Source organism: Camellia sinensis, chromosome 2 (assembly GCF_055761805.1).
Source record: "Camellia sinensis isolate YWXY chromosome 2, ASM5576180v1, whole genome shotgun sequence".
Taxonomy (NCBI): Eukaryota; Viridiplantae; Streptophyta; class Magnoliopsida; order Ericales; family Theaceae; genus Camellia; species Camellia sinensis.
The window spans coordinates 99,003,716-99,020,712 of NC_138962.1; the positions used below are offsets into that span (position 1 = coordinate 99,003,716).

Genomic DNA, 16,997 nt, shown 5'->3' on the forward strand with positions numbered 1-16,997 from the left:
AAAATAGTTCTAAGATATGCAAAAATAGTATGCAAGAATGGGGAATAAAGGAGTAAGATTGTTACCCTTGAAGACCCCCTTCACAAATGAAGCTCCAACAGCTTCTTAAACTCCAAACCAGCTCCAAAACCCTTAAAACAATCCCTTAGAACCTCAATACCCAAGGGATGGTGTAATGGTAGGTGTTTGTGTGCAATACTATGAACAAATACACCTAGAACACTCAAGAGAGAGAGATATAGAGATAGAATGTATATAAATTCTAACCCTAGAACCAGAGCTTCTAACAATATTTTTTCTCTCTAAAATGTCTAACCCTAAAGCCAAGAGAGGAAGGCTCCTCTTATAGAGGAGCCAATCTTGTAAAGCTTACAAGGTAAGCTAACAAGAAGGCCATCCCCCCATACACGTGTATGGAGGGGAACAAAATGCCAGCCAGCTGTATTAAAATATCTGCAAAAGCAGATGAACAGTAGTCGGCTGCTCAAAATTGCCATTTTGACAAAATGGACTGCCGACCGGCAACAAAGAATGCCGACCGGCAATAAACATTGTCGATGGCAACAAAACACCAGCCGGTGGCCTCTGGCCATGGCCGGTGATGTGTGGGGATGCCTTACAAGGCATTCTCTGCCCCTCCAAGGCAAAACACAAGTGTTTGGTGCAAAACCAGACACTAAACAGTCGAGTTCGGAGATCCTGGGCAAGGCGCGTAGCCGAGACCTCCGGGAACTCCAAACGAACACAAACATGGATGGTCACCGGGTGTTCAAACGGTGACGTCCAAGTCTTGAGGACGGTCAAAAATGGGGTGTCTACACATACCCTCTTGCAAACACAAACATCAACTAAACTAGTAATAGTCACAAGATTTATTTAAAAACCAAGAAGAACCAAAGCAAAATCGCCCAGAACAAAACTGCATTGCAACCTTAAAAACTTGGCATATTATCACCTTTCCAAAGCTAGGAAAAATCTCAGGGTTCAAAAGTCATATTCTCTGCCTCACGCTTCGAGGAGTCAAACAACACAGATGACAAATAACGCTCTCCAAAGCTGGGGAACACCACTTGTCAAAAACAAACAATAGAATATTTGTAGGTGGTTAAAATTCTGAGATTTGTCCAATGTTGTGTTCTGCCAAATTACGATGCAATATCTTCTAGTACATTAAAATTTGCCCAATTGAGAACAAAATATACACAAATGACATAACAAAACAGCAAAGCTGAACTTGTATGCAGAAAATCAAACATACAACAATGAGTTTTCCAGCATTTTCTGGCCTCTTAGCTATCTAAATTGCAGCAGCCGCAGCAACATCAGATGATATTCCTACCCACAATACATGTTACCATAAGCACCATCAAACTTGAGAACTAAAAAAAAAAACAAAAAAACCTAAGACATGAACTTAAGAGTTCCGTAATTTTTAGAGAGGAAAGCAATATAAAAATGCCTGTAAGACCCACAGTTGAATAATTTGGAGAATTATGTTCTTACCAGCAAACCTTCTTTCAATGCAAGAAGCTTGGCAGTTTCAATAGCTTCCTCACTTGATATTTGCAAAGTTCAAACATTAATAACTCAGCAATAATTATCAGAGATTGGCCTTTGAATATGAAAAGCAGCAAAGAATGATGGAAGAGTAATAACAATTACATAAGCTTTCTCATACAAGTAAACATGCTCCATTAAAACACGTGTTGTTATCACTATTGCACTGGAAAAGTACTTTAGCAAATCATAGCACATGTCAAAAGGTAGACCTTTTTTTTTTTTTTTAATCTGTTCTAATGTATAATGTAAACTGTTTTATTTGATAACAGGTCTTGGACTTCTCACTCACTCTAGTCAACGGTCACAAGAAATCCTGACATACATGGGATAAGTTATGAATTCCCCTTTCCATGCACTTTGACTGAACAAACCAGGAGTATTTCGCTTAGACAATTTCAAGAATCTTTTTTTTCGATGAATAAACCTATTTCAAGAATCCTACAACTTGTTTTAGGCTATTTATTCCCTATGCTAGCTGAACTTTAACAGGGTTTGTAAGTTTTCTGAATAAAACTATATATTAGACTGATTCAATAAAACAAAGAATACATCACTTATATAGAACTCTAATTCTTAAGCCTAAAAGAATACATCACTTATATAGAACTCATATAGAACTCTAATTCCTAAGCCTAAAAGGAAAAAAGAGAAACCGAATATAGGCAATATTCTCACACCCTCGCTCAAACTCAAGGTGTGTTAGCAGAAAACACTGAGAGTTTGTCAAGAAGAAACAGAAATTGAGCAGTGGTGTGAGTCTTGGTGAAAAAGCCAGCAAGTGGCAGAGTCGAAGAGATAAAAGGAAGTGAGATAGAACCAGACTGCAGATGCTAACGGACAAAGTGACAATTAATCTCAATGTGCTTTGTCCGTTCATGGAAGACAGTGTTATGAGCAATTAGAATAGCATTGTGGTTGTCACAATAGAGAGAGGTCGGAGAAGATTGAAGGACACCCAAATCAAATAAAAGACTACGAAGCCAGACAATTTCAATAGTAGAATGAGTCATAGCATGATACTCAGCTTCAGCAATAAAACGGCCAACAACAGTTTGTTTCTTACTTTTCCAAGAAATCAGGGAATCGCCAAGAAACATACAGAAACCAGAAGTGAATTTACGATCATTAACATCACCAACCCAATCAACATTAGCATAGGCCACCAAGTCTAAGGAAGAAGTAGAAGATAATAGCAAGCCCTGAAAGATAGTACTGCAAAGATAGCGAAGAATCCGAATCAAAGCAGCCCAATGTGTAAAACGAGGAGCAGAAACAAACTGACTAATCACATGGACAACATAAGCAAGATTAGAGCGAGTAACTATCAGATAGACTAAGCAACCCACAAACTCGTGATATAACGTAGGATCGTCTAGAGGAACACCATCAGTAGTGTTGAGCTTCACATTAAGCTCAATGGGGGTTTCAGAAAGCTAGTGTTAGTAAGACCGGCACGATGGATAACTTTGTTGGCATACTTGGCCTGAGACAGAAAGTAGCCCTTGGGAGAAGAAGCAACCTCAATACCAAGAAAATATCGCAATAGTCCAATATTCTTCATTTCGAAATTGCGAAAGAGATGCTGCTTGCTTCTTGACCTCAAAGATAGTAGAAGAGTCAGAACCAGTGATGATCATATGATCTTCATATAATAATAATAAGGCAATAAAACTAGCAGAGGTGGGGAAGAAAAACAATACAGAGTCATGGGCACAAGGATGAAACCCAAGCTCAGTAACAGCTGTCTGAAAACGATCATACCAAGCACGATGAGATTGCTTCAAACCATACAGAGCACGCCAAAGTCGACAAACCTAACTCGAGGAATGGTGAAGGCCAAGGGGATGATGTATGTAAACCTCCTCAGTGAAATGGCCATTAAGAAAAACATTCTTAACATTCATCTGATAAAGAGGCCAATGACAAACAGAAGCAATAGAGATCAAAGTATGGACAATAGTCATCTTGACAACAGGAGCAAAAGTCTCCTCATAATCAATACCATATTCTTGTAAGAAACCTTTGGCAACCAGGTGTGTTGTATAGCGCTCAAGAGAACCATCAGAATGAGTCTTGACTTTATAGATCCATTTGCAACCAATCAGATTCTTGCCAACAAGCAGAGGAACCAACTCCCAAGTACTAGTCTTTTATAATGCAGATAACTCATCCTCCATAGCTTGAATCCAATCAAGATCCTGACAGGCCTCCTTGTAAGACTGAGGTTCTGAAAGAGAGTAAATAGCAGACAAAAACGTACAATATGAAGGAGAAAAATAGGTTTTAGCAAAACCAAGTTTGACTACCTATTTACAGACGCGAAAGGGATACTTACGATTAGCCAAATCAGGGTCGTCAGAAGTAGGAGAATCAGCAACAGGGGCAAAGACAACTGGTGGAGGGAGAGCCTTGCGACAAAAATAGACTAACAACAGAAGAGGAGAATTGAGTAGACGAGGGAGGAGGTGAAGATGATGGAATAGACTCATGGGGAACAATAGAGAAGAAGGAACAAGCTCATGGGGAACAATAGAGATGTACTCATCAAGAGGGACCTCAGAAGGAAATGGATCAATATGAACCAAATCTTCTTTAGAAACGGAGCAATGAGAGAAGGAAGTTGAAAATAAGCTAGACACTCTAGGAAGGCAACATGGTAAGAGACATAAAGGTAGCGGGAAACAGGATCGTAACAGCGATAGCCTTTCTGAGTAAGACTGTATCCCAAAAAGACATATCGGGCACTAAGTTTTGTCCTATCTTTCAGGAAGAAGGACAAAACATGCAAATCCAAAAACACAAAGGAGAGAGTAATTGAGGAGTTGGGAAAATAGAGCCTCATAAGGAGAACGACCAGAGAGTAGGGGGTAGGTATACGGTTGAGAAGAAAAGCAGTTGTAAGAACGGCTTGCCCCCAAAAGGGAGCCGAAACAGAGACAGAAAGGAGAGATCTAGCTGTCTCAAGAAGATGACGGTGTTTACACTCAACACGACTATTTTGAACTGATGTGTCAGTACAGGAAGTTTGGTGAATGGTACCTAAATTAGCCAGATACTCACAGAACTTAGTTTTAAAATACTCCCCACCTAAGTTAGACTGTAACAATTTAATGGTAGATCCAAATTGTGTGGTGATCATAGACTAAAAGTTACAATATATTTGGTAGAAATCAAATTTATGAGTCATAAGATAAACCTAAGTATAGTGGGTGCAATCATCAACAAAAGACACATAGTATGCAGAACCCCTTTTAGTAAGAATGAGAGATGGTCCCCAGACATCAATATGCACAAGAGAAAATGAAGAAACAAAAATAGACATACTTTTATTAAACGGTAAAGCTGACGTTTTGGCAAGTTAACACCCCCAATATTCATCAATTTGACTAGGAGAAACTTTACCTAACAATCCTGACTGAGCTAAAGACCGTAAGCGATCAACAAACAAATGACCGAGGCGAGAATGCCATAAGTAAAACTGACTCAACTAAGAATCTAACTGAAACGAAGAAAGTGCAGCTAGAAAGGCGGATGAAGGGAGATGCAAGCTCCACCATATAGAGATCTCCAACTCTACGGCCAGTTCCAATCTGCTTCTTGGACACCCGATCCTACATACAACAGACAGAAGAGGAAAAGATAACATCAAAACTAGAAGCATCAAATTGACTGATAGATAATAAACTGACAGATAATTGAGGGACATAAAGAACAAAGGAAATAGTAACAGCAGACATGGCAGAGGGTAAGAAAGACCCAATAGATAGAACAGACATACCAAACCTATTAGCAATATTAATAGTAATAGGAATAGGAGAGGGAATACAGTTTTGAAGTAAGGAAATGTGAAGAGTCATATGATGAGAGGCACTAGAATCAAAAAGCCAGACAAAAGAAGGGATACCTGAAGAGGATCCAAGCAAACCTAAATAAAGAGAGGTAAGAGCAGAGGCAGATGGGGATGGCTAAGAGGTGGACAGGATATATTGAAGTTGTGCAATCTGAGCACTCAAGGAAGCCAAGTCAAGATCAGGAGCCAGAGTAGATGTAGTATAAGCGGTAGGAGGTCGAAAACTACCAGGAGTAGGACCGTGGAATTATGTTTGAGAAGATAGAGCAGGTTAACATCCCTTCTTGGGACAGTTGTTCTTCCAATGACCACTCTGATGGCAAAAAGCACACTTATCTGGATCTAATGGTCCTTTTTTGGGTTTCGCAGTGGCCTGAAGCTAATGAGGAGGTGAAGTCGATAATAAAGGAGGCTTAGCAGGAGCCAAGAACACAGAGGGAGGCAAAGTCTGATTGGTCGTCTTAAGTCAGGTTTCCTCGGAGAGGAACTGACGAACAATAGCATCCACAGGGGGAAGAGGAGACCGATGAAGGATGTCACCTCAGATAGCCTCATACTAAGGGAAGAGAGCCATTAAGAACTGCACTAAATAACCCTGCTCTCGAAACTCAATATAAGCGTCCAGTATCTTGAGACTAAGTGGTTCCATAAGAGCCAACTGATCCCAGAGACCTGTCATCTCAATATAGAAGTCCTGAATAGTCTGATCTCACTAACGAGCACTTTACATAGCTGTTTCCAACTCATACCGCTTGGCAAAGTTGAATTGTTGATAAACACCTAGTAAATAATCCTATCTCTCCTTGGCAGTACTGTACTTGGAAAACATCATTTCAATATGATCATCCACAGACTTATGAAACCAAATCAAAACTTGGGCATTATCACAATCCCAAGTATCACAGAAAGTCAGATATATTGTCGCCTTTGGGTCCGATGGACGAGGAACAGAACCCGAAACATAGCCCTATTTTTTCTGACTAAGAAGAAAATTCTTTATAACACTGGCCCGATAGGCATAATTGTCACCGGTGAATTTGCATTTGATGGCTTGGATTTTAGTGTTCAACAATGTAATAAAACAAAGTTTATAGAATGTTATGGGTCAAAGTATAAATAAAACAAATTAGGGCTTCAAGTGTAAATACCCAGAACCAGCAGCAAAGAGAGAAGTCAAGAAGGAGAAGCTAGAGTCAGATAGAGGTCGCAAGAGAGAGAGAGACCTTCACGACAGAGAGAACCACCTTACGAAGCCAAATCGTGAGAGACTGAACCCGATGGAGTCAATCGATTTGAGAGGAACAAGAGCAAACCAGGATCGCGAGTCTGGTGAGAGAGGAGATTGACCACGATCGACTTGAACAAAGACCAGACGAACCAAATGGGTCGACTCGAACCAAGACCAGATGAACCGAACCCAATCTCGAATAAGATGGGTCGCACGTATTCACAAGGTTGAACTAAAGAGTTCAATGAAACAAAAAAGCTTCAACAATGGCTGCTAGGGTTTCGAACCAAGCTCTGATACCATATAAGTTTTCTGAATGAAACTGTATATTAAACTGAATTAATAAAACAAATAATACATCACTTATATAGAACTCTAATTCCTAAGCCTAAAAGAATACATCACTTATATAGAACTCATATAGAACTCTAATTCCTAAGCCTAAAAGGAAAAAGGAGAACCCGAATATAGGCAATATTCTCATAGGGTTACCCTAACACCCTGATTTGTGATGGTTTATACACTTTGAGGACTATATAAATGCCAAGCTGCAGATAAAATGAAGCACATAACCACCAATCAATTCTCTTCATCTTTATCATTTCTTTCTTTATTTTTTTGCTTTACTTTTCATCATGATACACAAAGCGTGATGCATGATTAGATTCATTCACATGTTTACTAAATGAATGAGACTGCCTTGTTAGAAAGATTTTTGAGGCTTACTTGAACAACTTTATCAACTAAAGTGACATCCATTACGCCAGGGATGAAACCAGCACCAATTCCTTGAATTTTATGAGGGCCTCAAACATTACAGCATGTAATATGTCAAGTTCAAATAAACAAAGATATTGCTCTTCTTGAAAGCTCAAAGATTAACAAAAATTTGCAATTATAGAAATTCTAAGTATTAGGTAATGCTGTGATGGCCACCAGAAAAGAAGATAAATGGCTATTGCACATGCAATAAGTTGGTTAGATGTTCTCATACATGGTTTCAAATGTTGATACCAAAAAAAAATAAAAATAAAATTGCAGCTCAAATTATTAAAGTGAATACAGATATATCAACAGTGAATTTGATGTCATCAACAAAGTATGGATTTTCTTTTTCATGCTGGAAAATTTTACTCAACAGTATTTCCAAACTCATAACCAAGCACAAGAATATGAGACAGTAATACCCACATTGAATTTTCAACAATGCATTTCAAATTGCATGCAAGAAAACCCATATTTAAGGTTTTCTTAGTCCCTGTTAACAACCACAAACAGTATATTGGCAAAATGACATCACATATTGTACATGAAATCCATCCAAATATAAACCATAATAAGGAAGCAAATTCTTTGAAATCTCTAACTGTGCTGTTTTTGGCATAAATATTCACATAACTGAATCACTTTTAGGCATTGTTTGTATCATTATTGCAAGCACAATTCTTACGAACTTGTGCTTAAAAACATGCAGGTGTAGCATGTAGAGAGCAATAAAAAGGAAAGGGCAAACTTCACTTTACCCCGTGGTTTGGGCCATGTACGGTTTACCCCCCTAACATTTGGAAATAACCACACAACCCACATGTGGTTTGTGAACTAAAGTGTACTGTTAAACATTCCATCCAACTTGGCAAACATAAAGGGATTATATGCTCATTTTCAAATTTCAAGGGGATAAATCACACATAGAATAAAGCATAGGGATTAAAGTGCACTTTGCCTTCTAAACAAATGACGAAAATATAAAGGTATTTTAGTCTTTTTCATTAAATCATCAACGGGCCTAATGGTGCACTTTAGTCCACAAACCACAAGGGGGTTATGCGGTCATTTTCAAATGTTAAAGGAGTAAACCACACATGGAATAAAGCATAGGGGGTTAAAGTGCACTTTGTCTTCCAAACAAATGATGAAAATATAGAGATATTTTAGTCTTTTTCATTAAATCGTTAACGGGCCTAATGGTGGACTTCAATCTACAAACCACAAGGTAGTTATGTGGTCATTTCCAAATGTTAGGGGACAAACAGTACATGGCCCAAACCATAGGGAGGGTAAAGTGAAGTTTGCCCAAGGAAAGATATGCTGCTTGATTAATCTAGGGTGTACAGAGGGGTGAGCCCCAGCCTTTTGATAAAGCACTACACTTAATACAAGAAAATCAACAATAGAAGACTAGAATGATTAGCAGCCAATCTTTGCTTTTATCCAACAAATGAGAAAATTAAATCTTTTACAGAACATGTTAAAGAAAAATATTCATACCAGGTCATTCGTGACACTCAGCACACAATTTTTTGTATAAAAAATGGTGATAGGATATTCACATGACATTGACCAATGGCTAGTTACAAAGCATGTTGATCGATGGTTGTGATACAAGTCTAACATACAAAACATTCCCAACAATATTAAAACTAGAAAATTAGTCCCTTTTCTACATTCAAAGATAAGCACTAAAGCCTCCCCTTTACGACAGGAGTATCTGTGTGTGTGTGTGTGTGTGTGTGTGTGTGTGTGTGTGAGAGAGAGAGAGAGAGAGAGAGAGAGAGAGATTTTGGCATGAAAAATTATTAGAGTTTGCTAATGAAAAAAGCCAATAAAGCTTGATAGCATCAAAAGTGCTGTTAAGCATTTAGAAAAAGAAAATTGTGAAAATCTTATCGTGCTAGAAAATAACAAACAAACATTTTATAGTTTACATATCATTGACATCACTGGTCATTAGATACATTATAGACATGTTGAGATGCAACAGACAATCTGAAACTAGGTCAAGCCTAAGGAACGTGTCGTAAGTTTAGTATTTAACAAGAGAGCCTAAAGATTTTGTCACAAGGTTACTATCAGTACTGAACAAGCTACACCAAGCATGTTTTGTAATTTGCCACACAAAGCGAATCATTAGGCAACTTGAACTTTAAAAAAGGATAACATTATTTTTGAAGCAGTAATGATCCTCAACACAAGTATTGAAAGTCTTCATTATATATGAAAGCACCAACAAAATTCAGACACAAAATAACCACTGCTTATCACTCTCTCAAGTAGTGAAAAATGGCATTTGTTTGTAAGACAAGCCATTTGAAGTAGTTTGATATCTATTCACTCTTTTTTTTTTCCAATTAATTGGTCAATTTATTATGATCATCACAGAAGAATCATGAGTTTGGTCAATTAATAATTGGTAAGCCCTTGATCTATGGGAACCGACCTACACTAGCCAATGAAAAAACCTCAAAACATATAAACAACAATAAATCATTTTAAGCAAATATATATATATATATATATATATATATATTACATTGTAAGTTGTACTTCCAAGTTCGTTTCCTTGATAATTGTACATCTGATTGTAAATGTACTTCCAAGTTGTACTTTCAAGTTCGTTCCCTTGATATTACATTGTAAGTTGTACATCTGATTATTCTAATTCTTTAAATTTGAGTCGGTCAAATGTTGAAGTTTAAGGTTCACACCTAATTAGGTGAATGCTTCTAATTTAAAATGTATATTATGATGAAGCTTTAAACATTATTCAACATTACTAATGTTTGCATTGACATATTCCATAGCATATCATAGGACTACTTTGACAACAGTTTAATCACCCGAAACCCCCGCAATAGAAGTGGGGGAAAAGCCCCCAACAGACAAGTACTCTCTGCTGAAACAATTAGACTGCTTAGGTGAACTAGTCCACCTATCTAGCAGAGCAGCAAAGTACACCAGGTCTTCGTTTTTGTCAATCCTGTTACATAATAATAACTTTGTTTTCTATCATTCTTCTGCGTACAGAAACAAAGTCACAAACAAATAAGTTCATCATAGTAAATCCATAACCAAATACACAGTTGTGTCTACGTGCCCAGATGTTAGAAATTATCATGTCCAAAATCCTAGCTTGTTTCCCAAAATCACATGTAACAACCATGCCTAATGATGATTGCGAAACACAAGTTCATTCCAAATCATATATTCCAACTTGTCAAAGCCAACAAAATATCTAAAAGAAGAAAGAATGCACCAGAAATACAAGAATATTGTTGACACCAAACCAGGATAGAAAATGGGGAGACATGTTGGAAAGCACAACTCACTAGGTTTTCCTCCATTTAAAACTGCACTTTCAACTGGTTCTACACCAGATAGCTATATATGAATAAAGAAGGGCACCAGCAGCAATACAAGAAAAAGAACACAGATTAACGAGAGAGAGAGAGGAGTTCATTAAACTTTACTTTTCCAATAAAATCAGAGAATGAAAAAGATTAACCTTAATCTCAGGGTTTTGCTCTTTAAGGTACCTCCTAACACCTGTAATTGTACCACCTGTGCCTATCCCAGAAACAAAGGCATCAACTTTCCCACCTGGGCCTTTCCAGATCTCTGGTCCAGCGGTCTCTGAAGTTTTTAGAGAAGAGAAAGAGTTAGGGAATGAGTGAGACCTCATCCCCTTTTATATTGATAACAATGCGTAATTACAAGAGTGTTATCAGATATAAATTACGGGCCAGCCCATTACATCAATCAAGGGAAAATAAAATCAAATAAGAATAAAATATATGCAATATTATTTCCTATTCTAACACTCCCTCTCAAGCTAGTGCGAAGATATTTCTCATACCCAGCTTGGTGAGAATGTCATGAAATGGTTTATTCCCTATTCCTTTGGTAAGAACATCCGCCAGTTGATCACCAATCTTCACAAATGGAGTGTATATGATGCCACTAGTGAGTTTTTCCTTGATGAAGTGCCTATCAATCTCAAAGTGCTTGGTTCTGTCATGCTGAACCAGATTATGAGCTATGTTGATAGCCGCCTACAACCTCATGGAATCAGTCTGATGAATCCCCAAGTCTCTTAACAATAATCTAATCCACAACAACTTGCATACACCTTGAGCCATAACCTTGAATTATGCCTCGGCACTGGATCTAGTAACCACATTTTGTTTCTTACTACACCAAGTGACCAGGTTACCTTCAACAAATGTGTGATATCCAAAAGTTGATCGTCTATCAATGACTGATCCAGCCCAATCTGCATCAATAAAAGTCTCCACACTAAGATGACCATGTTTTGAGAAATAGAGACCATTTCCAAGAGAAGATTTCAGGTATCTCAAAATCCTCATAACTGCCTCTAAGTGAGTAGTTTTAGGAGCATGCATAAACTAGCTAATCATATGTACTGCAATAGTAATGTCTGGGTACGAATGGGATAAGTGTATAAGCTTCCCTACTAATCTCTGGTATCTCCCCTTGTCCACTAGCTCTCCCCCTTGATCCTCACTTAGCTTCTGACCCGATTCTAGAGGTGTGTCACATGATCTAGTTCCAAACATCCCAGTCTCCTTTAGCAAGTCAAGTACATACTTCCTCTGGCATATGAAAATACCATCCTTGAACATAGCTACTTCAATACCCAGAAAGTACTTCAAAGTGCCCAAGTCCTTGATTTCAAACTCCTTGACGAGGTACTCCTTCAACCGACGAATTTCTTCAACGTCATCATCTGTCAGAACAATATCATCAACATAAATAATTAAGGTTGTAGTCTTACCAAGTGATGAGTGTTTGACAAATAAGGTATGATCAACCTAACTCTGCTTGAACCCATATTTCAACATAACTTGAGCAAACCTTTCAAACCAAATCCTAGGAGATTGCTTTAGTCCATAAAGTAACTTCTGGAGCCTGCACACTTTACCCTTGGACCTAGCATCTTCGACCCCAGGGGAAATATCCATATAGACTTCTTCTAAATCTCCATGACGGAAGGCATTCTTCACATCAAACTGATGAAGTGGCCAATCCAAATTTGCTGTAAGGGATAGCAGTATTCTCACAGAGTTCATCTTAGCAACTGGTGCAAGTGTATCCTGATAATTTACCCCATAAGTCTGAGTGAAGCCCTTAGTAACCAGTCTTGCTTTGTACCGTTCTATGGAACTGTCTGCTTTGTGTTTTACAGTGTACACCCACTTACAACCAACTAGATTTTTGCCACTAAGTAACTCCACTATCTCCCAAGTGCCATTCTTGCTAAGGGCTCTCATTTCCTCCATCATGACCTGTTTCCACTTAGGAATAGAGAGAGCATCCTAGAAATTGTTAGGCAAACTTACAAATGAAATCTTAGAAAGAAAGACTTTATATAAGGGAGATAAATTAGAATATGAGACATGATTAGAAATAAGATGCTAAGTACATGACGTAACCCCCCCTCCTATTAGCAATAGGAACATAAAGATCTGAAAACTCAAGAATAGAAACATTAGGATTAGAATTACCTGGACTCTCAGGAGAGAGGAATTACTCTGGACACTCATCTAGAGAAGAAGTTGGCAGTAGAGGATTAAAAATAGTGTCTTGCATCCAAGTGACTTTATGTCTATCTTTTTCCCTGGCATAAACTTTTCCTTCTTCCTTTTCCATAACAATTGTTGGCTCAACATCCTCTATCTGTTCAACCACTGGTGGTAATGGAACAGGAATCTCTTCACACCAAGGCTTCCCTTGAAGGGATGACTATAACATTGGGGAGGTTTGAAAGTAAGACTGAGACTCAAAGAAAGTGACATCCATGGAGACAAACCATTTACAAGATGGAGGATGATAACACTTATAACCCTTTTGGGTGGCAGAGTAACCCAGGAAAACATACTTAAAAAACCTAGAATCCAATTTACCACACGTGGGTGAATGATTATGGACAAAATAAACAAATCCAAAGGACTTAGGGAGGAATAGAGAACCCAGAAGAGGTGGATCCGAACAAAACCTGAAGAGATATTTGTTTTTGAAGGACTTGAGTGGAAAGACGATTAATCAAATAAGCTACAGTGAGAACTGTTTCCCTCCAATATGCGCGAGTGACACGCATTTCAAAAAATAGGCAATGGGCCAAATCAATGAGATGTCGATTTTTTCATTCTGCAACACCATTTTGTTAAGGGGTATTAGTGCATGAAGTTTTGTGAATAATACCATGAGTAGCAAAATAACTAGCAAGACCAAAGTCAATATATTCCCCCACATTATCAGAATACAAAATTTTTACAACCGCCCCAAACTGAGTACAAATCATTCTATGAAAGTTTTGAAACACAGAAAACTCCTCACTCTTGTCTTTCATCAAATGTAACTAAGTGGCCCTAGAATAGTCATCTATGAAAGTAACAAACCATTTTTTTCCCTTTAAAGACACAAAAATATGAGGGACCCCATATATCAAAATGAATCAAAGAAAATGGAACTGAACTATTATTAATAGAAGGAGCAAAAAAAACTCTGTGTTATTTTCCACGTTGACATGACTCACTAAAAATCAGACACGTTATTTTTCTCAAAAACAGAAGAAAAAGATGCTTAAGTAGTAAAAATGAGGGATGTCTTAAGCGACGGTGCCACAGCCAAAGGTCTTCCTTGGTGGATGGTAACTAAATAGATAAACAAGCCAGCTTATCAGTCTGATCCAGAATGTTGAGACCATGGTCCTCTCTACCACTACCAATCCTCTTTCTCGTGATAAGGTCCTAAAAAAGATAATGATTAGGAAAAAAACGTCACGCTACAATTCAAATCACGAGTTATACAACTCAAAGATAAAAGATTAACACTAAAATTGGGAACATAGAGTACAGAGGATAAAGGAAGGGAAGAGGTGACATGAATTAAACCTTTCCCTTACACAGATGAAATAGTACCGTCAGCAATACGCACTTTTTCCTGACCTGAGGAGGGTATATACTCTGAGAACAAATTAGAGGAACCAAACATATGGTCGGAAGCACCCAAATCAATAATCCAAAGAACAGTCTTATGAAATAGCAATGCACTTGTAAAGGAAGCCAAGTTACGTGAGTTGGCAAAGGAAGAAGAGGATGCACCGAAGACAGTAATAGAGGCTCGACGGTCTAGCAAGTGGCGAAGAACAATCTCAAACTCTGAGGCAAACAACCCAGAAACATCAGCAGCCAGTGAGACAACGGAAGCTGAAAGTGGTGCTTAACCGTGTCAGAAAGATGTACCTGAGCATTGGTCCCTCGGTCTCTAGACTGGCTCGACCTACCCCTCAAGAATCAGGACGATCTCCTTGGCCACCAGATGGAGTCTCATGTAGCTTCCAGCAAGTCTCACGTATGTGTCGAGGTCTACAACAGTAGTCACAAAAAAAGAGCATCCTTCTCAGAGGAAAGACGAGAACCACAAGTCATACGCTCTCCATCTTCAGGGGTGCAAAAACCAAGGCAAAACGATTAATAGTGGGAGAAGCAAGCATCGTGGAGCGGCGATCCTCCTTATTCTGCACATAAGAAAAAGCTTCCTGGAGAGAATGAAGCATATCCATACCAAGTACTCTACTTCAAACTGGATCATACCGCACACTCATGCCTTCTAAGAACTTGAAGACTCGTACATGTTCTACAAACTTTCGGTAACTAGCAGAATCCATGGGGCAGACAAGTTTATAATCTTGAAGATGGTCAAATCGCTTCCATCCATTGCTAAGGAAGGTAAAATACTGGATAACAGTCATCTCACCCTATACCGACCTTTCAATGGAGCAACATAACTCAAAAGTCTGTGAGAAGTTCCTTTTGCGGGAGTAAGTGGTAACTATAACCTCCCGAATGTCCTGTGCAGTGTCCATAGCCAAATAGCCCTCTTCAATCTCACGGACCATAGAGTGGATCAACTAACCCATGATGAGAGAATTGGTGATTTCCCACTGATTATAACTAGGGTCCGTAGTGCTAGGTCCCTGTATTCTACCATCAACATACTCCATCTTCCCTGTGCTCTTCAAAAAAATAGTCAGACTTTGCGGCCACGCTAGATAATTCTGACCATTGAATAGAGAAGATTGCTGACTAACCCTAATAGGCAGTCAGGGAGCCTAGGAGGACTGTTCTAGAGTGCCGAGGGCCTGGGCAAGGGGTGTCAGAGGGTTGGGTGGGACTGGTGTTGACTCTTGGTGTGAGAAGGTATGAAAGAATTAGGTTATGGCTGGATTAGGGTTGCTAGGGTACGGATGGCTTTAATACCATAAAGATTTTAGAGAAGAGAAAGAGCTGGGGAATGAGTGAGACCTCATCCCTTTTTATATTGATAATAAAGCGTAATTACAGGAGTGCTATCAGGCATAAATTATGGGCCAGCCCATTACAATAATCACGGAAAAATAAAATCAAATAAGAATAAAATATATGCAATATTATTTCCTATTCTAACAGTCTCATAATGGACCTAAACAGATGATATATATCAAATAATTAATCTATCCAATCAACTACCAACATATGCTGATAAGTGATAATACAGAAACTGAAAAATACTGGTGCCATAATACCTTTGGGTTGGCAGGGTTTTCAAATTGCTAAAAAATGTAGGCATTGGGGGTCTTTTCCTTTATTTCTTCCACCTTTTGAACAGCCCCTTTCATGTCCCTAGCAGGATCTGTAAGAACCAACTCAGCTTCAAAAGCTCAGAGAATAATTCTCCTTTCCAGACTCATAGAAGCAGGCATGGTAATGATTAGTTTACAACCCTTAGCTACTGCCATAAAAGCCAAGCCAATACCAGTATTACCACTGGTAGGCTCAATGAGGACACTCTTCAGCAATTATCATTTGGGCAGACAATAACAAAGGAAAGTTTGTCAAGCTCCCATGAACATTGTAGAAGGAACAAGCATAGTGTACAAGCATGTTTACAGTAATTAAATAATTCCCTTTATCTGTAGCAACTTAATACAGTTCATATAAAGGCACATTTCTGTATGCGATTAATCAAATGAACTTCTCATTTTCAAAACCATGGTTTTGTGAAATAGCAATGATAGCCACATTGGTACTAAGATGGAAAGAAGTGAACATACATAATAGAGGAAGAGTAATCCCTTTATCTGTAGCAACTTATTTTTGGATTTTTCAAATTTTTTTAGAATTTTTAAATAAATAAATATATATATATATATATATATATATATAATTTTTTGGTTTGTCTTGTCGAGCTGAATCTAGAACTTCAAAGTTTTTTGATTTTTTTTTAAAAGCTCACTAAAAATGAAAATAAGCCCAAAAAAAAGAGTCAAAAAATAACAAAATCCCAAAACAACACTTAAGCGTTGTTTTGGATGATTTAAATAAGTGCACATTTTGATTTTTTACGAAAGGATATTGAGAAAATTAAAGAGGTGACGTGATCCAAAAAAGATAAAAAATAAAAAAATAAAAAAAGGCTATTTTAATGTACCCTAAACAAGCTCTTAATATAGATCATGAAAAAGCAATGTGGCCTTCGAAAATTTTCATACAAAGAAAATTTCAAGCAGGAAAAATGAAA

General features: G+C 38.0%; 1 pseudogene; it reads right to left on the reverse strand.

Annotated features, from left to right (window-relative positions):
• Positions 1-977: 977 nt before the first annotated feature.
• On the reverse strand, positions 978-16,262 carry LOC114302943 (cysteine synthase-like; annotated as a pseudogene).
• Between the last annotated feature and the right edge of the window lie 735 nt (positions 16,263-16,997).